The sequence below is a fragment of the Camelus ferus genome, chromosome 1 (assembly GCF_009834535.1).
Source record: "Camelus ferus isolate YT-003-E chromosome 1, BCGSAC_Cfer_1.0, whole genome shotgun sequence".
NCBI classification, from domain to species: domain Eukaryota; kingdom Metazoa; phylum Chordata; class Mammalia; order Artiodactyla; family Camelidae; genus Camelus; species Camelus ferus.
This window is the reverse complement of record NC_045696.1, coordinates 75,296,064-75,322,312: the sequence shown is the minus strand read 5'-3', so window position 1 is coordinate 75,322,312 and position 26,249 is coordinate 75,296,064. Positions and strand designations below refer to the sequence as shown.

At 39.3% G+C, this 26,249-nt stretch overlaps 1 protein-coding gene and 1 long non-coding RNA gene across 6 annotated transcripts in view; one reads left to right on the top strand and one right to left on the bottom strand.

The window, feature by feature from the left end:
* Positions 1-26,249, bottom strand: part of LOC116664975 — a 182,362-nt gene that overhangs the window by 27,850 nt on the left and 128,263 nt on the right. The gene's annotated exons all lie outside the window — the stretch shown is intronic.
* Positions 1-26,249, top strand: part of KCNMB2 (potassium calcium-activated channel subfamily M regulatory beta subunit 2) — a 229,831-nt gene that overhangs the window by 120,135 nt on the left and 83,447 nt on the right. The gene's annotated exons all lie outside the window — the stretch shown is intronic.

Below are 26,249 nucleotides of genomic sequence, written 5' to 3'. Positions count from 1 at the left end.
TGTATTGGGGGAACCAAAAAAGGGTGCTTTTTATAATTGTCTATAATAGCTTTTTTTGCTAACAAAACTTTTTTATTCTTATCATTTATTCCCATGCTCTTTGAACTGTTACTTAGATTTAGCATATCTGAAATAATTATAGTTAAAACAAAAGGCAAAATCAGAGTCAAAGCCATCTCCTCTAAAAATAGAATGCCAAGGACCCTGGAAGCAATGTTAAAAGGAAAAGAACCTGATCCCCCACTTTCAAAAAGAGTGTACATAGAAAAACAGATACAGAAGCAGTGGGGGAGAAGTACAAACATGGAAGGCATAACTTGGCCTTCGTTCTACCAAGCCCCTGTTTCCACCACCCCCATGTCAGACCACAGGAGATACCTTGAAGTGTCTGGGGGGAGGGGAAACCTTGGCTCATCAGGTCTCACAATTAGTTGCAGGAGGTTGAGTGTGAGCGTCCTCTGCAAGACACGCATGGGTTAACCCCTACACGTCTTGGCCCCTCCCTGCCTTTGGTGTCGCAGCCACAGGCAGGAGGTATTTGCCTGGTTCTCAAATCACCAGCTGCTTGGTCTTCAGCAAAATACTTACAGTACTGGAGATTCAATACTTTTCTCTGTAGTAAGATCATGATAATTCCAAGTGTGTGGGATTTTTTTAGTAATTAAGTGAGATAATTTATGCAAAGTGCCTGGCACAGAGTGGGACTTCCCCAAACAACAGCTGTTCCTTTTGTGATCCCATGCTGCCCTTGTATGATAAGGCGACATCAGCAACCCTCCCTGACCTGTCTTTTTGAGGGCACAGAAACAACCGCATTTAGAACATCTACTCTATTTCCAAATGGATGCAGACGAAAATTGACTAGACACAAGGTCTGGTCTTGTCTCCCTTGTCTTTCTAATCTCACAACCTTCCATGCCCAATCCAGACCAATACTACTGTGCTCTCGGGAACTTCCAGAAAGGAGGAAGTTGTTCTTTTCTGGCTTGTGGTCCTATGCCAGGTCCAGACTTCTTCCCTTGATGAACAAGAACAGATCTCTCTGTAGCCCCAAACTCTACCCGGCCCTAATGGTTAACTTGCCTTCCCAACCTTCCCAACCCCTCAGTCCTCTGCATGTCCACACTACAGTCCACATCCATGCTGCTGTGTTCTCGGGGAGAATCCAGGCTCCTCTCCATCAAAATGCCTCACAGTTAGCAGCTACTGGAGTACCACAAAACGAACACAGCTAATTTCTTCTATTTACAAGTGGAGATATGAGGAGAAAGGCCTGAAGGAGGTGAGTGGCAATGTGGTACTGATTTCCAGGGTCCAGTTTCAGGGTCTCTGGTATAAAGAGATAGCTTATAGCTCAGTTGAGGGGAGAAGAGGCACCTGCCACTTACTAGGCATGAGACCCTGGGTGAACTAGCTAAATTTTTTATTCACTGGTTTCCTCATCTGTGTAAAGGAGACAAAAGTGCCTAAATTTTAGGGTTGTTGAGATGAGAAGATGAGATGAGAAATTAGAAGCACCTGGCAAAGTGCCCGCCTGGCCCACAGTAAGTTCCAAATAAATGACAACAGTTACTATCAGTAGCACTATTACTGCTAGTGCTACTGCCTGGAACATCAAAGGAATTACTACTGTTGCAGGTGTTGCTCTGAAATGATCATGGCAGGGAAGAGACAGCAAGAATAAGAACCTCACAGGTCCTCCCAGATGCTTGTGCCAATTCTGCAGCAAATATGATAAGTATCAACACTGGGCTGCATATTAAGATCAGTCATTTTTAAAGGTGATTCTAATGTGTAGCCACGTGTGAAAAACATAGTTCTAATGGCTGCCTTAGGAGGGTAACACCCTTACTAGAGCTTCTACAGACTCTGGTGTGTGCTCTGGTGAATGCCTGTACCCCCACGAGACTCCTCAAGACGAGAAACCATGATTTATTCATCCATGTAACTCCATCGGTAATGATGTATAATCATAATGATAGTAGATAACTTTCATGGAGCACTAACCCTACATGCCTTGCTTTGGGCTATTTTCTCATTTAATTCTCACAACACCTGTGGGGTAAAATGCTACTGTTACCCTTACTTTACACCCGAGAAAATCGAAGCACTCACAGGTTAAGCAACTTGTTTGAACAGGTAGTCCAACTCCAGAGCCTCCACTCTTTCCCATTAAGTTACAGAAACCTCCGTATCACAGAATGGACACAGAGTGGGCATTTACCAACAACAGTAACAACAGTAGCAGGAGTATCACTCACAACTTATGTAGAGCTCCCTCTGTACCATGAACTATGTTCATCCCTTCACCTACTTTATTTCATTTCTCTCTCTCTCTCTCTCACACACACACACAAACCTACAAGGCAAATCCTATTATTATTCCTTTTTATGAAGAAGAAATTGAAACTTGGTAAGAGGTTAAATAATTTCAAATGAGGTCATTCAGAGTAAGGCAGGGATTTGAACTCTGATATGTCTGATTTCTGGCTCTTAATTACTAAACAATACTGCATTTATTTGTTAATTCACCAACAGATGAATGAAAGAACAAGTGAATGAATGGATGATCATCACCAAGTCTTTTTCTATCCTTACCTTCTTTATCAATATTCTCAGCAAACATCTCTGATTTATAAGAAGCTTAACCCTCTTATAGGTTAAAGGAGGAAAAAATAGCAGTGTACTGGTTCTGTCTGAGAGTGGAGGAAGAGGAAATCAACACGAAGGAAATGAGTCTCTGCAAATTCCCAAAGATTTGGAGTTGAAGCCAATTTGTCAGTTTGCAAATGAAAGCGCTGTCTCCACTTTTCACTACTCTGTTTCATGCCTTTAAAATTTAAACAGGAGGCTTAACATCTGCTATGTGTATTGGAAAATCAGGAAGGCTGCGAACACTAAACAGAAGATGTACTGGCTATTTTCAAATGTTTCCAGTTGCTAGGCAACACACTTCCTGCTTTCCAGGCACCTTAGTTAAGTCACCTGGGCTTCAGCTCTGAGGATGTCTCGAATTAAACTTCCAGCCATAGGCTGTGACACACAAAGTATTGAAGCAGAACCACAGAAGAGATATTTGATTTTATACCATTTTTCTGGGATTTGTCACTAGCAGTTGTCACTGTCAGTGCTGGATAAATAGCAAAAGACACGTTAACACAATGGGTTTTTTTTAGAAACTCAGTTTTTTATACAGACTCCCTAACTCAATTAAACATTAGAAAGAACACTATTGAAGTAATAAAAATTACAGAATATTTTTAAATAATAGAATTTTGTTCATTCAGTTCAGTTCATTAACTTCAAATGAAATAACATAATTGTCTAGTAAAAATTCTATTTTTTTGGAAGTTGAGAATTTTTTAATTAACACATTAACACACCAGTTTAAGCAGTTCTGGTGCTTGTTTACCAGCCTCCTCAAGGTTTTATTTGTGCTTCTCATTTAAGCAACTACATGTAGATCTTATTTCATCTTCACTACAATTCTGGAAGAAAATATTTCCAACATTTTTACAGATAACTAAGATTATGTGGATAAGATCCCTGTCTGAAATTCTTAGTTGGGTTCATAGAGGAGCCGAGGATTAAAAGCAATTTCTGCCATGTGCTTAAATACCAGCCTATGCCCTGGAAATGCATGCTTACCTTTCCTGATCCCTGAAACGCCCAAACCCACGTGGCAGGAAATCAGCACAAACCAGTCACCAGGGCCCCTGTCTATGCCTTGCCTGTTCAGTCTCCCAGCCCAAGTAGATGCCCCCAGGGACCTGAAATAATACAATTAAACCAAATAAACCATTGGCATGAATTATGTGAACTTGATGACAACCTCAGGCCATCGGAATAAAGCAGGGCCCCAGCTCCATCTCATTCACAGAACAAGGCTGTCACAGAGCATCGGATTCCAGCTTACAATCACTTCTAAACTTCTCATTTCTTCCTTTCCCATCACAGTTCCTTAGCCACTCACATACCGATTCAGGAAGGAGATAGAGCAGAGTCAAGGGCTTTGGAGAGAACCTTATCAGATGGACACAATTCTCAGGTGCCTCACTGCAAACCTCAATAATCCTAAATTCTAGATTTGCATGCCAGCTACAGGAAAGCAGCCCTGTGTTTCTCCCTGGTTCACACAGAGGGTTATTACTGGGCCCAAGGCCTGAAGACAAGGTTGTTTTCACCGGGTTCCTAACTCAATTAGGGGTGTGAGTGTGTGTGTCTATACACACAAGAGCTTGCGATTATGTTACAGCAAGTGTTACAGCAACCTGAATCCAGTCGAGAGACCAAGCGACACTTGGAGAGTTGGAGAACTCAGGTTTATTACACCGGCGGGCCCAGAGGAGTTAACGCTCCAAGCTCTGGACCCCGTCCGTAGGTTTATACGAGTTTTTATAGGGTCTTAGGTTTGGATTAAGTTCGTGCCATATGCAGATAAAGTGTTAGAAATGGACTAACCAGGAGTGAGCTTTTGGGAACCAACAGGATTTTAGGGGTAGTTTCATTTTCCTAGAAGCAAACCATTTTACAGAAGCACAAAAGCGAGATAATGCTGCTGGGCCAGGGAACCAGATGGCACCAGTGGGAAAGTAGTGGCCCTGCCTGAGGGGTCCTGCTGGTCTTTTCATGGGGCTTCCCACCTCAATTCAGGCAAAAAAGAAAAGCCATTTTGCATATGAAAGCTATTCAAAACATTCAAATTCTTCCTGCTACTAAATGGGGTAGGGAGAAAAGTTTGGAAGTTTTCAGCCTTCTCTGAGGATCTTATTTATTTTATTTTACTATTTAGACCTCCTTCTAGTATCGATATAATTCAGCCTCCTATGTCTCTGGTGAGGCCCTGGCCTTCAGCTGCTTCCTCTGTTACATCTATTATGTACTAATTTATTTATTCAACCCATATTTGATATTTGTTGAGTGCCTACTATGCTTAAGGAGCTGGGGACCCAGTGACGAACTGAAAGGGCTTGAGTCCTGCCCTCATGGAGATTGCTGTCAAGGGGACATTAATTGAGCACTTACTATATACGAAGAGCAATGCTAAATATGTCACATCATTAGCTTATTAAGTTTTCATTGCACTCCATCCTCACAGTAAACACATGAGGCAGATACTATGATTAATCCCTTTTTACAGAACAGAAAACTGAGTCTCTGATAGGTGAGGAAATGGCACTTGCTGATAGTGAGTCAAAATTCAAACCCAAGTCTTCCGGAGCACAGACGCTGTATTACCACACCATAATGCCTCTATGTGAAATGGTGTATATTTATATATTTTTTAATTGTAAAGATTAAGTACCATAATAGAAGCAAAACTCTTAATATGATGCCTGACATTTAGTCATTTATTCAGTTATTAGTCATTTAGTCAATTAGTTATTAGTCATTTAGTCAGTTATTTTTATTCTCTCATTTTGCAGAGAGAGAACCTAACTAATCCTGAGCTCCTAAAACTTCTATCATAGCCAAGTGTCCTTGGTAAGTCCCAGACAGTCCCTTCCTTCTTGCCTGGCCCTGCCTCTCCTCTCAAAACAGATCCCCTACTATCCTCTAAGAACCAAGAGGCCAGACTTCACCATCCCTCATAAGAGAAGGAAGCCTGCTTCATGGGCCCAGGAAGACCTTGTCCTCACTCAGAGAAGCCCAGAGGAGGTTCCCTACTCCAGCAGCCTCTCCAGATTCAGAATATGCAAAACCTGTCCCTGTGGTCCACTGCATACAGTGGACAAAGTCCTAGATTTTGTTCATAAAACTTTAATATGCATCAGAATCCCCTGAAGGTCTTTAAATGCAGACCTCCAGGCCCAACCCCTAAATATTCTATTTTGGTAAACTTGGTGGGGGTGCAGCAAGAGATAAGCATTTCATCAGACACTCCATGAGCTTCTTATGCCAGTTATTGGAAGACCACAGAACAAGCCTCAAGATTAGCTTCATTTGTGGCTGCGAGGAATCTCTCAGACAGTAGATCCCCTTCCTCCAGGGAACCCAGTTTCACCCAGAGAATCAGAGAAGGCTGAGTCCTCAGAAAAGGCTGGAAGTTCCACTTAAAATTAAGAATAAACCAAACATCACTGCTATCATCTCTGGTCAGTCAGAAGAAATAGAGTTAAAATAACATTTTATTTAATACTTGCCACTTTCTGATGATTTTCTATGTGCCAGGCTTGGGTTTACTGGAGAAAGCACTAGTTTTGAAATATAGTGAACTCCTTTCAAATCATGTTATGTTTCCTTGGGGAAAATTATTTAATTTCTCTGAACCTCTGATTCCACATCTGTGAGGCAGGAAGTTGTAAAATGCAGCGTTGTTACGGGGCTTAATGAAAATCAATTATCCGGTCTATGGCAACATGCATCCAATGTTGGTTCCCTCAGTTCTACCCTCTCCCCATCAGACAAAGTGTCTGCTGTCACTGTGACTTGGGAGTATTCAAGTAGTCTGTGTTTTCTACGTTAATGTTATGAGTGTAATGCTTCTATTGTGCCTGCTAAGTTTTAGGATATCCCTACCTTAGCAACCTTATTCAAACCAAGAGATTAATGGTGTATCTGCTTGCTCCATGTCATTTTTTCCCCAATAGGAAATAATAAGATTAACATATTTATTAGGAAGCCTAACCACCTAAATGCAGTAATCTGTAGATGTTGTATATAATGGGTGGAACTTGGGACTGATTAAAAATTCACCTGTTATTTTGGAAACCTATCCCAAGAGACTCTGCATATTACTCAATTAGTAGTGTGTACAGTCCAGTAGAAAAAGGCTGCAGAGATGTGAATGCATGTAGGTGTTACATTGATTCAACAAATATTTATTAAATATTTCCCAGTTTTCAGCCACTGGCCTGGGTGCTGAAGATACTACATTGAACAAGGCATACAAGGACTTTGCTCTCATGTCACTTCAACCTAATAGGAAAATACTACTGACAGCTGACATTTATCACATGCATTCTATATGTGAGGTACTGCAATACTGATTGTTTTACATGCATGCATGTTTCTTAAAAATGCCATAAGCAGAAGCTGCTTTTATTATCTCCATTTTACCAATGGGAACTCTAAAGCACAGAGAGGTTAAGTAACTTGTCCAAGGCCACACGCATGAGAAATATCAGAGCCAGGATTCAGATGGACCCCAGAGATTTCTGCCTCAACCACTGTGCAAACTGCCTCTTTATATAATCTGAAGTTTTAAGGGGTGTTGTATTATTCAAAGAGATTTTTATATTTTATTCTATGGGCCTCATAACACATCTATGAATTGGGAATAGCAAGTGATAAAAATTACCATTTTTGAAACTAAAACTAAACAGAAAGGTAAAGCAGCTGTAGACCAAAAGGGAGTGGACACAAGAACCCACATTTTTAATACTTTTTGTCTTTTGTATTTCTTTTACTATATATACATACATTCTGTTGGAAAAAGGGGAGGAAATTATTCAAGTATGAATTGAGTCAATTTATCTTGGATAATGTTCAGTCTCCTCATTGTAAAATTAAGGTAAAATCATAGCTTTGGCATGATTATTAAAAGAATCCATTTAGATAAAGCATATACAGTGATTGGCATGCAATGATTATTTTGTAAATGTCAGAGCCTCTTCATCTTGTGGTTATAAATTTATACTTTTATTCTTTCACACTTGATATGGGCCAATATTCATAGAAACTGCATCTCATTCCTGGGAAATTTCTTAAGTCAAATCACTGTTAATTATAGAATTATTATATTAAATCAGCTCTATAAGGCTGGTCTACATGAATGTTTAATTGGCATACAAAATAGGAAAAATAATATTGTAGCTGAAAATGAAGAAAAGTATCTACTCCTGAAGTCACCTACTCTTAGAGCAAAAGTAGTTCTTAGTGGTCACTTTAGAGATCTGGTCCAGAAAATCTAGAAACCAAAATGTAGACAGGAATTGCTTTGTCCAAAGGCCCACATCCGGTTGGAGGCAACATACTTGGGACTAGACTCCTGCTCTGCCACCCTCCCACTCCCCACCCTGCCCCACACACAGAGGGCAAGGAGAGACCGAATAAAGAGGGAGATCATTCCAGATTGGCAGGTGGCAGTTTTAATAAGCAAGGGAACTTACATACGAGACTTTCCTTGGGTGGCCTCAAGAGAAATAGGTCTCCCTACTGCCCGACAGAATCTTAAAAGTTTATGTAAAGAACTTAACTGGGTTCAGTCATGTATACCACTCAGATGGTCTCAATAACACATTAGCATCTCAAGGCTGCATTCTTGCAACGGCTCCGGCTATGAAGACAGTGGGCGGAACACATACTCCAAGGGCAGGGGAGGGGATGAGAAGCCTGTGATTGCCCTTGTCCAGCTCGTGGGTCAACCAGCAGTCATGTCCTCTTGATGACCTCCTCCAGCAATGTGGTCTGCGAATGACCACTGTCATAAAAATTTCAGCCCTGTGGGGCAAACCTACATAGAAGTACCCAAGTAACAGGGCCTAGGAAGGCACAAATTTCTGATCACTAACCTTGTAGAAAAGAGTATCTGTCCACATTGTCTTATTAGAGTGTTTATTTCTTTAAGGAAAATAGAAATTCCCCCTTACATTAAAAAATCTTACAATTATCTGTTAAACTATCAAGGTCTCCACACATTTTTCTATTGGCCACGAGAAATGGAATTCTTCAAAAAAAAAAAAACCTACTAATCAGAAAAACGTGGTATTAATTTTCTAAGAAAAAGATTCCTGATTATGATTAAATTGCATGTTCTTTCTTTCAGTAACACACACACACACACACACACACACACACACACACACACACACACGTGTTGAAAGTACCAGACATGGCCTGTCTTCTTCACTGCTTCTAAACTTACCCTATATTTTATTTCAGTATTTATTCAGCAAATATTTCTTCAGAACTGCTAGTATTTGGTCCTGTGCTGGACATATGCTACAGTTCTTGCCTGAAGAAGTTCACTGGGGAGGCAGACCCTCAAACATGTGTAAGTGCTCCCCTAGACTCTAGACTTGACTCTAGTGCTTACAGTGCAGTGCGGCAGTGAAGAGAGTTGCTCTCTCTTTCTGAAACAACCAGGGAAGGCTTCAGAGAGGAAGTGAATCTGAACTAGGTCTTGGAGGACCAGTGGGAATTTGCCAAGTGAAGACTGCAGAGGCCACTTGGGACAGAAGGAAAAGCATGTGTAAGGATGCAGACTCGGGAGAAAGCATGACCTAGTTATGAACAAGGAGGACCAGTGGGCAGGAGCAAGTGAACCAAGTTTGGAAAGGTAGGTTGCAATGATATTGAGAAGGGTCTTTGGGGTCAGATGAAAGAGTTTGCACTTGTTAACCTGCTGGTGGGCAGTGTTGCTCCAGGGGAGGCTTTTAAACAGCAGTGACTAGATAAGATCCATTTTTGTAACATCTAATGTTTGTCAGCATGTGGCAAAGCTTTTGCACTTGAGGAGGAGCCCCTCTCTTTTTGAGATATTGGAGAGAGATTGGCCATGGAAATCACAGCTGAACCAGAGTCTTCTGTCTAGAAATAATGCATCTGCTGCTTTCTGAAGCTTTTCATCCCTGATTCTGAAATTCTGTATGTCTGTCCTGGCATTTCTATAACACTGAAGATAAAAATGAATATGACCACTTTGTTTATTCTGGATGTAAATTACAGAGAAAATTTTGAAGTTTCCAGCCTACTTTTTCAGTCTGAAGACAAAAAAAGAGAGAGTTTGTGGCTGATTTGAATAACGACTTGTGTTCTCAAGAGCTTTGTGCTTTGGTAAGCAATGTTGGCTGATTATTGCCTCATGCATTTCTGAAACAGCTGCCTGTCTCCTTTTAGAGCTCTATTCTAGGGGGACTGCAAGAGCCACAGCAGAGATTTAACTCCTGGATACCCAGTTCATTTGGGTAGAAAAGAGATGAAAGAGCAGTGGTACAGTTTTGTTTGTTTGTTTCGGAAATGATGGTTGTTTGAGGCAAATAGTGAAAGTCTCCTTCTGGGGAACCAAATGAAAGTTTTGTGTGAGCCATTCCTCTGAAGTCCACCTTCTCAATATTTTGATATATGTCTGCCTGTGTCTTTGAGCCAATTTTATTTTCATCAAGGATTCAACACTTATTTCAATGAGGGACAAGTTAGGGCCTGCATCATGGGGCTGTCCTTCTGCTTTCTGAGTCCTACTATAAATCTAGTTTACCTGGAAAACCCCACCATGCTCCTGTGGTTGGATTTATTGCCACACCCAATAAAGAACCAGCTTCTACGCTTTTAGAGACTATATATTAAACACTCTGCACTTGGCATTCCTTAGATGCTGTGTATATTTAATGGATGGAGTTTATTGTCCTACTCACCTCTAGTTTTAATCACATGATATAATGAAGGGCCCTAGGCTTAGTGAACTTCCCTTTCGTGGTAGGATGACAACTAAACAAAACTGACCAGGACCACGGGTGAACAGGAGCTGATTTCACAGGAAACAAGTCAGAGGTCGGCAGTGGTCCCATGGCCCTGATTGAGGTTGGAAGAAATGCTGGAATTACCCGCCAGCTCCCACACTATATAACCATCCTCTGTAGTGCTCCCCTCTCTGTGAGGTATCTGTCCTTCCTGCCAGTTGTTCCCAATTGAATACACACGTCCCTCTTCCCAAAGTTTATAATTCAACAGTTCCCAGTGGTTCTTCTGAATTACCTATGGACTGCTCATTCCCAGTGGACAGAGCAGAGTGTTCTACAGTTTTTGTTCACATACTTCAGCAGTGATCTTGGCTTCTGTTCTACAATTAATATTTATGGTATTTCTGAATGCTTACATAATGTGCAAAATAACAATAATATCAAATATTTATGGAGCACTTATTATATGTCATGGGCATGCTAAACATCCACATGCTATCTTATTTATTTTCCTCACAAAAAGCTTATGAGTGAAATACTATTGTTTTCCCCATTTTTTATATCAACATCAAGATATGTCCAGATATAAATGGAAAATTGAAGGGAAGAAAACTAGTGTTTTCCTACTGTGTTTTTTTTATCCTTGTATCTAGTTTGACCTGGGCTTTTAGACTGGGCACCTGCCTCCAAGCCATGGCTTCCTGAATTTACCTGCCTCCTACTTTGGAAATACATTTCCCAACTGCTTCTAACCTCCTCAGATCCTGTTCAGGCCTTCTTACTCAGACCTTGAGTCCTTTGTCAATCATGCTTCTCTCAAGCTGACACTGGTTTCCTTCCCTGGCTATGGTTTGCCAGAAGTCTTGGGCCCTCCAGATAATGATGGTGCCTAGTACAACTTCAGTACAGGGACCCTACCTGAGGGCCAGCCTACAGGATTCACACTCCGCTGGGTTGGCTTCAGCTACCTCCCCCAGATAGAATTGGGCAGTTGAAGTTAAAAGTCCCCTCTGACCATATTAAGCATGATAACTGGCTTCTCTGTCTGGGAGATAAGATAGCTTCAGGGAGGCATCCTCTCAATAAACACAGTAATCCCTTAGACTTACAGGGCCCTTTTTAAAAAGTCGGCTTTATCAACTTATTCAGCAAGCATGTATCAAGTACCTGCTGTGTGCTGGCACACTCGATTACACTAAGGGGTACAAAGATGAATAAGAAAGCCTCAGGAAACTCTGGGGACAAAGCAGGTTAGTGATGGAACTTACCCAGGAAGAGAAAGGAGTCAGAAATTTTGTTGGTTCTGACATCTTTGGTTACAAAAGGGGCAACGTGATCTTTGGTGACTCCTGAAAAGTGAGAGCATCATTCCCCAAACTCTCCATCTTCTTCCAGACACTTTACTTGTTCTGCCTCAACACCATCATAGCTTCTTTATCACCAACAAATGGACATGTCTTATCCCTCTTGTAAGTAAAGCTTACCTGATCCATTTTTCCTTCAGGTTATTGTTTCTAACTTTCTGCCCTTGCAACAGCAATCCCTAGTCTGAGCCACTCTATGAAAGCCACTCTCCATCTCTTCTCTGGAAATGCCAGAGGAGAACAACCTCTGGCCAGCTACAACTCACATACTTGGGATATAATAGTATCTTATTGCTTTGTGCCTGAGAATGAACGTTTCCTTATAATCTCCTCTCTGGTGGATATTGTTTTATTGCATCATCCTGAGTTGAGGTAAAAGAAAAATAACCTTACCAAGTACCTGAGATTTTGTCTGCCTGCCTATCTATCTATTTATCTACCTACCTAAATTTCCCCTCAATGAAGAAAAGTCTTCTCAGAAGTTAGATTGACCTATAAGATCAGAAACATTTTTTTCATCTGTTCCCCAACCCTGGAGTCAGAAGATTGCCATTAAAGCCAGTTCAGGCACTAAATTACTGTGCTACCAAAGGCAAGACATTGCATCTTTCCCGGCCTCAGTTTCTGGGTTGAGACACGAAATTAGGTAAATTCTAAATTCAAATACAATGGGCAATTGCTTCAGGCCACTTGTCAAATTGAGACAATATTAGGGTGTAGAACAAGTCCCACGTTCTTTCCCCTGCATCACACCACCTGAGAAAGCTCACCAGGAAGCACATCGGCATACTTCAGTCTATTTTTTCCATGCATCATTTAAGTATTTTGCTGACCTAACCAAATGTAGTACATGAATTTCCTCCTGTCTCATTCTAAACTCAGTCGCAGATTTGGGGTCCTGATCCCTTCACAGAGGCAGCCAGTCCTCCAAACGGTAGTGAGATGGGGTTCAACTCGAGCTATGGTCTTCCAGAGGTAAGGGTGGGCCCCTGAGCTGACGAGCTGTCACAGCCTCCAGCCCCACCTGGCACTTTTTCACCAGCATCACTATGTTACTGACTACGCTGGGCCTAATCAGTTCTCTCCGGATGAGGGCTGCTTGCAGAGCACAGTGAGTCACAGCTTAGCCCTGCTTCCTTGCATTTTCAACACTTGCTTTATTCTTTCCCTTACAATTATCGAGTGTCAACAGTCCCTCCTTTCAACATGGCAAATCCTGCACGGGGGAGGCTGGCATTATTCCAACCAGGCCAAAGCCATAGGTTTTCCCTCACTGGTGTCTTTTAACCACAAGAGAGTTGCAAGATTTTTTAACTATTCCTGTGGGCTCCATTTCAAGATCCTTCTCTTCAGGCTCTGGCGATGCCACAGTTAACCCTGATGCCCAATGAGCAGGTTGGGAGGGCACCTCACCTTATGACTCCTAGGCGACATGCTAGATTTTTGAGCCCTTTTAGAAATGGTTAACACTGCTCTCCGAGGGCAGTGGGTGACATGTGGTTTCACTGTATTCCTTCTCCAAGTCTGATTTCTTTTTGCCTTTTCTTTGCTTCTAAAACCTGTTTTCCTCCAGGGGCTTGGGGATGTGTATGATTTTCAAGTGGAACAAGTTCACAATTTTTATATTTTCTCCTGTTCAACATCAAAAATACCATTGTAAACTAGACACATACAGCAGCTTGGTCAGCTTCTATAATCTTTATGTCCAAATATTTCTTTTTTTTCTCATGTTTTAAAATCATCAGACAGTAAAACTGACTTTTTTTAGTATTTCATTCTATGAATTTTTAGCACATGTATAGATTCATGTAACCACCATCACAATCAAGATAGTTTCCCCAACCTGCTATACCTGGGTTCCCAATCCTCCCCCCACCTTGAGCCACTGGCAACCACTGTCCTATAGTCTCACCTCTTCCAGAATGCCCTATAAATGGAACCTTATAGTATGTAATCTTTTGAATCTGGCTTATTTCAATTAACACAATGCATATGAGATTCATTCATGTTGTAGTATGTATAAAGAGTTTATTCCTTTTTATTACTGAGTATTATTCCATTGTTTGAATGTACAATAGTTGTTTATCCATTATTCCTCAAAGGATATTTAAGTAGTTTCCAGTTTATGTCAATTATAAATAATCTACAAATTTGTGTATAGGTTTTTGTGTGAACATAAGTTTTAATTTTCCTGGGAGAAATGCCCTGGAACACAATTAATTAGGTCATATAGTAAATGTACACTTAGCTTTATAAGGAACTGCCATACTATGGAAAAGAATGGCTGTACCATTTTGCATTCCCACCAACAATGTATGAGCATTTCAGTTTTCCCATATTCTTTCAAGCACTGAGTATTATTGTCAGTATATTTTAATTTTGGCCATTTTAATAATAATTTTGGCCATCCTGGTTTTAATTTACATTTCCTAAATGGCTAATTATGTTGAATATCTTTTCATGTACTAGTTTTCAATCTTTACATCTAGTTTGGTCAAGTATCTAAGTCTTTTGCCCATTCTAAAAAATAAATTGTTTATTTTCTTACTGTTGAATTTTGCAAGTTCTTTATAAATTCTGGATGCAAGTCTTTTGTCAGATATGTGATTTGAAACATTTTTCTCCCAGTTCATAGATTGTATCTTCATTCTCTTAAAAGAGTCTTTGCAAAGCAAAAATACTGAATTTTGATTAAGTGCAATTTATCAATTTTGGTGTCATGCCCTCTAACTTCTTGCTTACTTCCAGGTAACAAAGATTTTCTTCTGTGTTTTTTCTTAAAGTTTATAGTTTAATGCTGTAAGTTTAGAGCTATCATTCATTTAAAGTTAATTTTTATATAGGTGGAGTGAGGTTTAAATTGAGTTTCTTTTTTTACACATATAGGTGTAATTGTTTCAACACGTTGGTTAAAAAGATTGTCCTTTCTTCACCGAATTGTCTTTGCACTTTCATAAAAATATCAGTTGACTATGTGGATTAATTTCTCATCTCTCTATTCAGTTCCTTTTATCTATGTGTCTATCCTTTGACTAATACCAGATTGTATTATTACTGTAGCTTTATAATAAGTCTTGAAATTTATAATAAGTAGTATAATTCCTCTAATTTTGTTTTTCACTTTAGTAATTGCTTTGGCTATTCTAATTCCTTTGCTTTTTCATCTAACATTTAGAATCAGATTGTCTATATTGTTAAGATAGTCTGCCAGAATTTTGATTATTGCACTAAATCTATGTATCAATTTGGGAATAATCAACATCTTTATTATACTGAGTATTCCAATTCATGAACCCAGTATGTCAGTCTATTTATGCATGTCTTCTTTGATTTCTTTCATCAGCATTTTGCAGTTTTCAGCATAGAGAATAGGTATGTGTTTTTTACAAAAGTGTTTTTCATTTCCAAGTGTTCAGAGACTTCACTGATATCTTCCTGGTATTGCTTTCTAGTTTAATTCTATTATGGTCAGAGAACATACTCTGCATTATTTCAAATCCTTCCAACTTGTTAAGGTTTGTTTTGACCAAGAACATGGTCTATCTTGGTGAATTTCCCATGTGCAATTAAGAAAGAACATTTCATGCATAATCACTGGGTGACATGTTCTATACATGCCAATTAATATCGAGTTGGTGGGTAATGTTGTTTAGGTCTTTTATGTCCTTACTGATTTCCTGTCTACTATTTCCATGGCTTACTGAGAAAAAAGTCTTGAAAGTTCCTAAGAATTGTGGATTTATCTGCTTCTCCTTTCAGTTATGTCAGTTTTTGCTTCATGTATTTTGAATCTTGTGGTTAAGTACATAACATTTAGACCCGTTATTTCTTCTTAGTGAACTGTACCTTTTATTATGATGTAATGCACTTACTCTTTATCCTTGGTAATTTACTTTGCTTAGAGGTCTACATTGTTAGATATTAACATAGCCACCCCACTCTTCTTTCAACTAGTGTTTGGATGGCATATCATTTCCCACTGTTTTACTTTAACCTATCCATATCATTTTGTTTGAAGTGAGTTTCTTGCAGGCAGCATATAGTTGGTTCATTATTTTTTAATCCATCCTGACAATCTCTGTCTTTTAGTTAGGTATATATACAACATTTCCATCTAATATACTCATGGAAAATTTAGGGATACCATTTTATTATTTGCTTTCTGTTCATTTCCTCTATTTCACATTCCTTTGTTTTTCATTCCCTGACTTCTTTTGAGTTATTTAAATATTCTTAGTGTTTAATTCATCTAATGTGGGGGGTTTTTTACTATATTTCAGTGTACTTTTATTTTAGTGGCTGTTCTAGGGATTACAATATACATACTTAACTTCCTGCAGGCTATATAGAATCAATTTTACCACTTCAAGTAGGATGTAAAAATCTTATCACCACAGAGGTCTCTTATCCTTCCCTACTACGTTATAATTGTTTTATATACTACATCTGCACTCACTGAAAACCTTAATGATGATATTCTAATTTTTGCTTTTAAGCATCAAATGTATTTAAAGAACTTAGAAGGAGAGGACAAGCTACTGTATCTACCATTTTTGTTACTCTTTCCTTATTTCTGGTGTTCCAGGTTTCCTCCTGGTATCATTTCTCTTCTGTGTCTGAAGAATTTCCTTTTTGGATTCTTTTAGAACAGGTTCTGCAACAAATTCTTTTGGTTTTCTTTTGCCTGAAAATGTTTTCATTTCACTTTCATTCCTAAAGAATATTTTTACTTGTTATAGAATTGTGGGTTCACAGGCTTTTTTCCTGTGAATCAATTTCCTCCAATATTTCTTTAAATATTCTCTAATACATGCTGAATCTGAAGAACATTGAGTTTGCTTTTATTGGACCTGAGACTGTTCCATTATGACTTCCTAATCATAAGATATACACTGAAATAGATATTCCAAATATATTATGTATTTACACTTCCGCATTTGCCCTCAAGATTTCAAGTAGAAACGCTGCCACAGAAAACGTAAACTGTTCATTTATGACAATACGAGGTGTTGGGCCAAGACAGCTCAAAATGGCAGCCTGTCACTACTTTCATTAATTTGGTCTTCCTCCCATGATTAATTGAGAAGACATATTGTCTTTCTTATTATAGCTCTCATTTCACTTGATTTTCCCATCCTGCTGTAATCACACTTTCATCATTGCCCTAGCTAGAGACCACTAGCTTGCAAGTAAAAACCCATCTCCATTAATAATATGTACCATCTGCCTCCCTTGTTGGGCTGCTAATTAAACAAGAGTTAATAAGCTGATGATAGCAAAACTCTTGACTGATTAGGTATATACTGAAGTAATAAGAAATAGTCATATACCTTTTTGAAAGACCAAGGAAATATCCATTCTAGCTTTCATTATATGTTGAATCCATGTACAGGTTTCTGTACGTATTTCTCCCTTCTAAGCTGAGGTTCTTATCTGACCTTGAATGCCTTCCCCACAACTCTCCCCTGCCTTGTTCACCTTGAGACTTTCAGTTTGGTCTTTAGGACTCAAATCAAGTTTCACCTCCTTTTAGAAGGCTTTCTTTCACTTTTTTCCCCATTGTGGTAAGGCAGAATAGCAGTCTCCCTCAAAGATGTCCATACCCTGTGAACCTGAAAATATGTTACCTCACATAGCAAAAAGAACTCTGCAGGTGTGGTTAGGTAAATGACCTTGAGATTGGGAGATTATCCTAAATTATTAAGGTTGGTCCAATATAATCATGTAAGTGCTTAAAATTGGAGAAACTCTCCTGGCTGCGGTCAGAGGGAAACATAACTAAGGAAGGAAGGTCAGAGAGAGGAAACGTTGCTGGCTTTGAACATAAATGAAGGGAGCCATAAGCCAACAAATGCGGGCCACCTCTAGAAGCCTGAAAAGACAAGGAAACAGTTCTCTTCCAGAAAGGAATTCAGCCTGCTGACACCTTGAATGTGGCTCCATGACACCTGTGTCAGACCTTCAACCTACAGAAATACAAGACTTATATTCTGTAAATTTGGGTCGTTATATGCCACTGAGTTTGTGGTAACTTGTTACAGCAGCAAAAGAAAAATGATACCTGGTTGGGTTAAACGCCCTTTATATAAGCTTTTGTTATACTTCACACATACTGCTACCAATATGTACATAGCACCTATCACACAGTACCGATATAATGTGCTTAATTGTCTGCTTTTTTTAATAGACTGTGAGTGCCTTAAAAGCAAGCATAGGTCTAATGTGGGAATGTGGTTATCTGTGAGTTCATTCATTTATCACACAAAATAGCTATTGAGTCATCCCTTCACACCTGGGACAGACTCTGATAATGACAATGCATATTAACATTGCTCTTTCATTCCAATGAGTCTCCTGCCTGAGATTTTTCATTAAAGAAATGGAATAAGGATCAGGCACAATAAAAATGGGTGACTTCACCCAGACATGGACCCTAACAACATTCATATCTTTAGATCTGGCAGTCAAAGGACATTAAAGACATATTTGTATCCACAAAATCTTTCCAGCAAATCAGTGAGGTTATTTTGGGAAATATGATGGGCCAAGGAGAAGGGGGAGAAACTGTTGAAAGGAAATGCAATTGCTTATTTTTCCACACAAAAAGTATCAGGCAGGAGGCATCAAGCAATGTTACCCATGACACCATCAGACAGATGACTATTCCAAGCCAAGTTATGAATCATGCTAGTGCTGTCTGTCCAAGAAGCAGAAGAGATTAGACTGACTTTGGGATGAATTTGTGTGTTTGTCGGCTCTTTGCAAGAGACATCTACCAGTCGCCTCTGTCAGCACCAGGTCTAGGGGTGCTCAGCTCTTTCTCATCCACTTTTCCCCTCTATACCTGCTATACTTTTATAGCAGGCAGATGCCTGCCTCCACTCCCAGTTGATGCTCCTTGAAGTGACATTTTTAATAGGGATATACTCTACCTTAAAAGAATAATAGTACATACACTTCAGACTTGGCATCTCACCTCTATTGAACTGAGAACACTCCTGGAAAGTTACCTAGGAATGCAATTCCTATTTCATCGTTTGCACCTATCTCATTCTCCTGTAAACTTACCTAATCTGTTTTCAGCATTGAGAATCAAGGGATCAAGTGTTGGTCTGTAAGGGCACATATAGATCTGGTTAAATCTTTAGAAGAGGGATTTGTTTCTTACTCTGGCCCATCACATCATTTTCCAGAAATAAAATATGGGACAAACAAAAAAAGTAGGTATCTATTAGATGCCAAGTTATAAAATCTTGAACAAACATTGCAAAAGGAAATAAGTTCCAGTCAGGTTTGTTAACCAAGGGGACACTAGGACATGAGGGAAGGAAAAAAATCTTTCAGGACTGTATTTTTACTGAAACTGGCCCAAATATTGCATACAGTAAGTGAGTGAGTCAGACCAAATATATCATGGTGTCTAGGTCTCATCAACTTTTCCAAGGCTGTGTTTCGTGTACTATACAATCAATTTGGTCCCAGCTCACAGTATTGATTAGGAAGATGCTGAAATGATTATATCTTCCAGAGTCAGTTTCAAAAGCTGCAAGCAGACCAAACTCCAGTCAGCTATTTCATTAATTCTCTACCTTCTTCTTCTATTTGTTTTGTTTGTTTAATCTCCAGCACCACCCATGATCTTGAAATCCTTTGTCTCTTTGAGCCTTTCTCTCTGGGTTCCTGTGTCTTTTGAGGGGGAGGGGCAGCTCCTATGTCTTGACTTTTATTCAAGTGGTAAGATTTTCAATTAGCTCAGTGCTGGACTGAAGTCAGCCAGGTCAAAGATTCCTTTAGAAATTTCTTTTCCTAATAAATAGTCTGATAAAATGACCGTTCTTGGCAGAATATCACATTTTTTAAAATCCCATTTCTAGGCATATTTGACACTTTTCCTCATCCCAGCGTGTTAATGTATTTGCTTCACCAGGCTGTGGAGATCAGCATCTTTAAATGGTGGTCATTCCCAAACCCTTCGTGGAAGATGATTTGGTTTTTCCCTCTTAAAGATTTTGCCTTTTGTGCCATGTATCTATCATAATAGAGTACATTATGTTGTAATTTTTTTTAAAATCACAGTGTTTTAAATCAACAGAGGTTTATTCCTCACTCATGCTACATGTCCATTGCTGGTTGACAGGGGGATCTCACTGCAGTCTCTGAGGGGGACCTAGGCTGACAAAGCAGCCACCATCTCGTCACTGCAGTGGAAAAGAGATCTCTAGAGTCTCACACAGACACATATCAAAGCTCTAGTCCAGTGTGATACATACCACTTCCATTCACAACTGGCCTCAACTAACCACAAAGGAATGAGGAAGTGCACATCTACTATTTCCAGATAAGTCAGAGACTGAACTATTTGACAACACTAATGACAATCATGTGCTGCTGGAAGAATCTGTACTTTGATGTTATAAATTCTCAAATTGTGTACCTTGCCCATCGCTTATTATCATAATAACCTACTAGATATTTTAGGTAATTGCATTTATTTTCAGAATACATTATATGTTTCCATTTTTTCGTATTTGAACTGCTTCTCTCTTTCTCCTTTGTCATTACCACCATCCTCCCAGCACACACATACATCCCACCCCATCTAATCCTCAACCACTGTAGTGGCTTCCTAACTGGTCTTCTTGTTTCTACTCTTGCCCTTGAAAGGCCACTTCCTCACATAGGACCTAGAGTGTTTCTTTTCAAAATACAACTCAAATCAAGTCTTTTAGTACTCAAGGCCTTCTAATTTCTTCCCACCAAACAATAAAATACAAGCTCTGTACCATGGCCCATGAGAGCTCCACCCTGCCTACTGCTTCAGCTTCACCAGGCACCACGTCCTCTTGCCCACTCTGCTCCAGCCACAGTGGCCTTCTTTCTGATCTTCGGATAAGCCAAGCTAATTTGCGCATCAGAACTTTTGCATTAAGCCTTCCTTCTGCCTAGAATGCTCTCTCTCCAATTTTTCACATGGCCGGCACCTCCTGCCATTCAGGTTTTATATCAGTGCACCATCTACAGAGACTGACTTAGATCACAAAATCTAAAATAGGATGCCCTCCAATCACTCAACGTTATTCATTCATTTAATAAATATTTAAGTGTCAACTGTGTTCCAGACACTATTTTAGATATTTAGATACATTCATGAAGAAAACAAACAAGTATGCTTGCTCCAGTGGGGGAAGATACAACAATACATAATAAATACATTAAATAAGTAAGTTATATATTTTATTAAAAGATAGGTTAGAGGGAGGGAAGAAAGGGAGGGAGAGAGGAAGGGAGAAAGAGAAACAGACCTAGGCGAGCACGTACTTGAATAGGCTCCTGCTGGCCAAAGATGGGACAATATTGAGCACCACTGTGTTTAAAGCCTGCCACGTCTACATGATATGTACCTCGGATAATCAAAGTCTATAATTAAACCGTGAGGGGAAGTTTCTCTCTATAAAAATATCTCAGCTAATCAACAAAGCAGGAATGACAGAATTAGAGTAGCATCATTGTTCAACACTTTTTGGTCTGGATCTTTGTTGTGGGAGCTGCCTTGTGCCTTCTGCGATATTTAGCAGCATTTCTGGCTCTACCCACCAGCTGCTGGTAATTGTCTCCAGACATTGCCAAATGTTCCCTCGGAGGAAAAATCACCCTGCTTGAGAACCACTGATCTAGGAAATGAGCATCAATGGCGGTTTACATGACAGAATGAGAGACAAATAGACATTATGTGCTTTTTGATGGAAGTACAAAACACAACCCATAAAGTAATCTTTTTGTTAGAGATAGACACTAAAATACACTCAATCTTCATTATTTGCAGATTCCACATTTGCAATTTCGCCTACTCACAAAAATTTATTTGAACCCCAAAACAATATTCACAATGTTTTTGCAGTTATTCATGGACATGTGCAAAGCAGCAAAATATTTAAGTCACCTGACACACAAGCTCCCAACAGAAGTCAAACAGGGCAATGGTTTGCTTTCTTGTTTCAGTTTTCATAACTGTAAACAAGAGTCCTTTCCATTGTCAATTTAGTGCCACATTTGTATACTTTTTGTTTGTGATTTTGCTGTTTAAAATGGCCCCCAAGCGTAGTGCTAAAGTCTTGTCTAGTGTTCTTAAACGAAGAAGGCTGTGATGCACCTTATGGAGAAAATACGTGTTTAAGCTTCATTCAGGCATGTTATAGTGCTATGTGCCATGAGTTCAATGTTAATGAATCAACTACATATATCAAATATGGTATCTTTAAATAGAATTGTTATAGATTAATTGGTTGATGAAAATGTTGTGACCAGAGGCTCACAGAATTCTAACTCAATCCTCTAGTTCCCTTGGAGTAACAGTTCAGTGTTTACTAACTCAGTGTTCACAGCGACTTTACAGAACATAATTACCACAAATAATGAGAACTATGTAACAAATGTAATTATATGATTTTGGATTTCCACGCTTGAATCTTACAGAAAATAATTTTCCAGGAGGCACTCAATGTCCTTAAACAGCTATTCAATCCATGTACATAAAATACAACATATGTGCACTTTTAAATGTACATATAATGCTTACAAATCAAATAATTCTAAATAATAGAAAATGACAATTGACTGAATAACAAATGAAATTACATGATTCTGGGTTTACCTCAAAATAATCTGGGGTGAGGAGCAGTGGGTAAGAGTAGATGAAACAACACTGGCCACAGTTGACAACTGTTGAATTTGGGTGATAATATATGGAGTTTAGCTATAATATACTCTTGTATATGTTTGAAATTTTCTACAACAAGAAAATTATAAAAATAGGGCAAGAGTAGAAAAGGGATTTGGGGAGGCAGGCATCAGAAGTTAACAATTTCAGTTGAGGTCAGGATAGGTCTTATTGAGAAGGTGACATTTAGGAAAGAGATTCTCGAGAAAGTTGGCCATATAAAGAGCTGGAACAAAAGCAATCTAAGCAGAAGGAACAGTCAGTGAAAAGGTCCTGAGGCAAAGCATATCTTATATTCAAGGCATTGCAAAGAAACCAATGTGGCTGGAGTGAGCAGGAGGAGACAATGTTGGAGAGGTGATGAGAAGCCAGATCAGGGGGCTTATTAGCCCTTGTAAGGGCTTTTGACTTTGATTCTGCATTGAATAGGTAGCCAATGAAGGGTCTTATGATCATCTGATTTCTGTTAAGTCTAAAATCTAAACTGTAAGGAATCTGGAATAAAAGCAAAGAGACCCAGAACATTGTAGAAATCCAAGTAAGAAACAATGGTAGCTGGGCCGAGGAGTGGTAGTGGTGGAGGTAGTAATAAGTGGCTAATTCTTGATCCATTTTGAAAGTAGGATCAATAGGACATCCTCATCAACTGAGTGTGGGATATGAAAGAAAGAAAGGATCAAGATTTTGGACCTCAGCAACTACAAGGATGGGGGTTTTTAATAAATCTTATGGAGAAGAAAATATTTGCAAAATGCTGGTATAGCCAACATCAGAGATGATTCAGTTATGTCCAGTAAAATATGTATATGAGGACAAATACAATCTGCCATTTGTTTGCTGTCTGCTACACACTTGACACATTTCACACACCCTTTTCAATACTCACAACATACCTGAGACTCAGAGGGCCCAAGAGGCTTGTTCTAGGACACAAGGAAAGTCAATGACAAAACTCAGCTGCAAAACCAACATTTCTCTGGGCACCAAACAAATACCTTTTCCAGCATAACACATTTACTGAAAAATTAGTATTTTACATATGGCAAAGAAGATAACTTTCAATTAATAAAAACATTTTACTCAATAGAAATATCTATCTCATGCCAAATAAGAGGACTCAAAGTTACTTAAAAGACAGCTTATCTAAAGGAGTTAACCATTTAAGTGCCACAGGGCCATGGTGAATGTTAGCTTTAGATGTTAAAATGGCCTACTTCTAAATTCTGCCTTGTTTTGCTAGATTAAGACTCCCTCATACACACCCACTCAGGCTTGCTTGTCTTTGTCATCAAAGAACAGCCTGTACTCTCCTTTCCGGACCTTGCTGTTCTGCAGCTAAAGACAAATGTCTAAGACCAAACCCTACAAGCTGTGGAAGCACCTGACACAACACCAGAGGCTAATTCACCTCTGCCCACTCAGGAACGGGTATGACGGATGGCTCTGGGTGACATTCATAATGGGCACCAGCTTTCAGAAAAATGGCTTCTAACAGAGCCTCTTGTGTGCACAGATTCCACGAGTTCCTGGCGGACTTATAGCAGTTGTCAAGAACAAGCTGGAAACTCAGGGAGAGGAATAATACTAACAAAGTATTTTTTTAAAAAGCAAACTAGCCAAGAATGTTTAGTATTTTAAATTAATTGAGGTACTAATGCCAAACAATGATGTGTGATGCATGCATGAATGTCCCTGCCCAAGTAATAATAAAAGAAGACTGTAAAATGATGACAGAAAGGCTGTCTACCAGCTTCATTAAAGAATGGTAAAAGCTGAGTAAGACCTGGACCCAGTTTATTCCCCTCCCCAACTCTATCACCAAATACTGTTACATAGCATTCTGGCAAAATTTAGCTCCATCTCTGCCCCTAAATCAGGTAGCCAATGGCTCTAAGTATGCATTTCAGAATGTTTCAGACTAAAGCAGCTTTTCTTTACACTTTAATGAACAACAGCCTGAAAGGCTTCAATTTAGGTCTCAAACTTCCTTCTCACAACTTTGTAGAAAACATTCCCATGGTCATTATAGTACATTGTTAGTGGGGATAATAATGAGACTAATGAATGACAAATTTAAAACTTGTCTATGGTATAAAACATTCACTCAACAATCATTTGCTGCATAAATCCCATGTGGCAGGCATATTCTGGACACCTAGAAAACAAATGTGAATGATATGGCCCCTGCCCTCAAGAAGTTCCCAAAGTTGTGGTGGAAACAGAAAAAAAGATTACAATTTAATATGAAAAAAATCATAATAGATTTGTGCGTAGTGGTTTAAGAGAGCTGCATGTAAAGTGTGAGTTGAGGGTAATGTCAGGAAAGACGGCTTGGAGATGACAGGATTACTCAGAATTAGATTAAAATCCTTCTACTAAGTGGAATCCCCAGTGCCATGACTTGCCAATGAAACACAAGATACTCACTTTGAAGAGGGCTGTGTAATATGAAATAAACACATTTGCTGGTAAAACTAGTATTTAATAAAAACTCAAGTAGGTGCCAGTAAAAGTTTGTAGACTGGCTACAAATTGGCAATAATATCTCCCCACCAAGAGATCGGAGGACACTGGTGTTAATGTTGATGAGTGACAGTCAGCATGTTTGTCCATTGACAAACGACTAGTATTAACTCCTTAGTGTTAATCTCCCATTCCCGAAAACTGCTCCTACTCCACTGTTCCTTATCTCAATAAATGACATCACCACCACCCAAGACAGAAACCTACAAGTAATCCTGACAGTCTGTCACCTCCACTCTTTGTCTCCAATCCCACACCAGGTCTGCTCTCCAATTTCACTCCTCCCCTTAGTCCTAGCCACCAGCACCTCCAGCATTACAACCTGTCCACATTCATTGTTGGCCCTCTACAACCAATCTATTCTACTTTTAAATTTCAGCAAGACTGATGTTTTCAAATTTTAAATCCAACCTTACTGCTTACTTGCTTAAAACTGCAGTAGTGGCTGAGCTATATAACTCCCCATTTCTTTCTGAATACTGTCCAAGATGTTCAACATGGCCCCGAAGTCCTATGTCATCGGGCAGCTTCAGGTTGTATCACATCCTTCATTGTTTGAGCTCTAACCCACTGGTATGCTGTAACTACTCCCAATGAGCCAAACTTCCTCCTGCCTCAGGGCCTTTGCACAACCTTCCTCCTCTACACCTAGAATTCTCCATCCTAACCCAGCCCTACTTTAGACCTCAAGTCAAATTTCACTTCCTAAGAAAAGCTTTCACTAGCTCTCAATCCAGCCTAATCCCCTTCCTACCCCCATGCCCTCTCACAACTCTCAGTACTTTCACTTTACTGGAATGTAAACTCCTAATGGCAGAGAACATCTGAATTTCCCACCAATTAAACCTTCTAATTACACATTTTGTGATTATTTGACTATTGACTGTTTTCTTTTTTAAACATATTTTTATCGAAGTATAGTCAGTTTACAATGTTGTGTCAATTTCTGGTATACAGCACAATACTTCAGTCATATATTTGTTTTCATATTCTTTTTCACCATAAGTTACTACAAGATATTGAATATAGTTCCCTGTGCTATATAGTATAAAATTGTTGTTTATCTATTTTGTATATAGTAGTTAGTACCTGCAAATCTCAAACTCCTAATTTATCCCTTCCCACCTCCTTCCCCCTCTGGTAACCATAAGTTTGTTTTCCATGTCTGTGAGTCTGTTTCTGTTATGTAAGTAAGTTTGTCTTTTTTTTAGATTCCACATATAAGTGATATCATATGGTATTTTT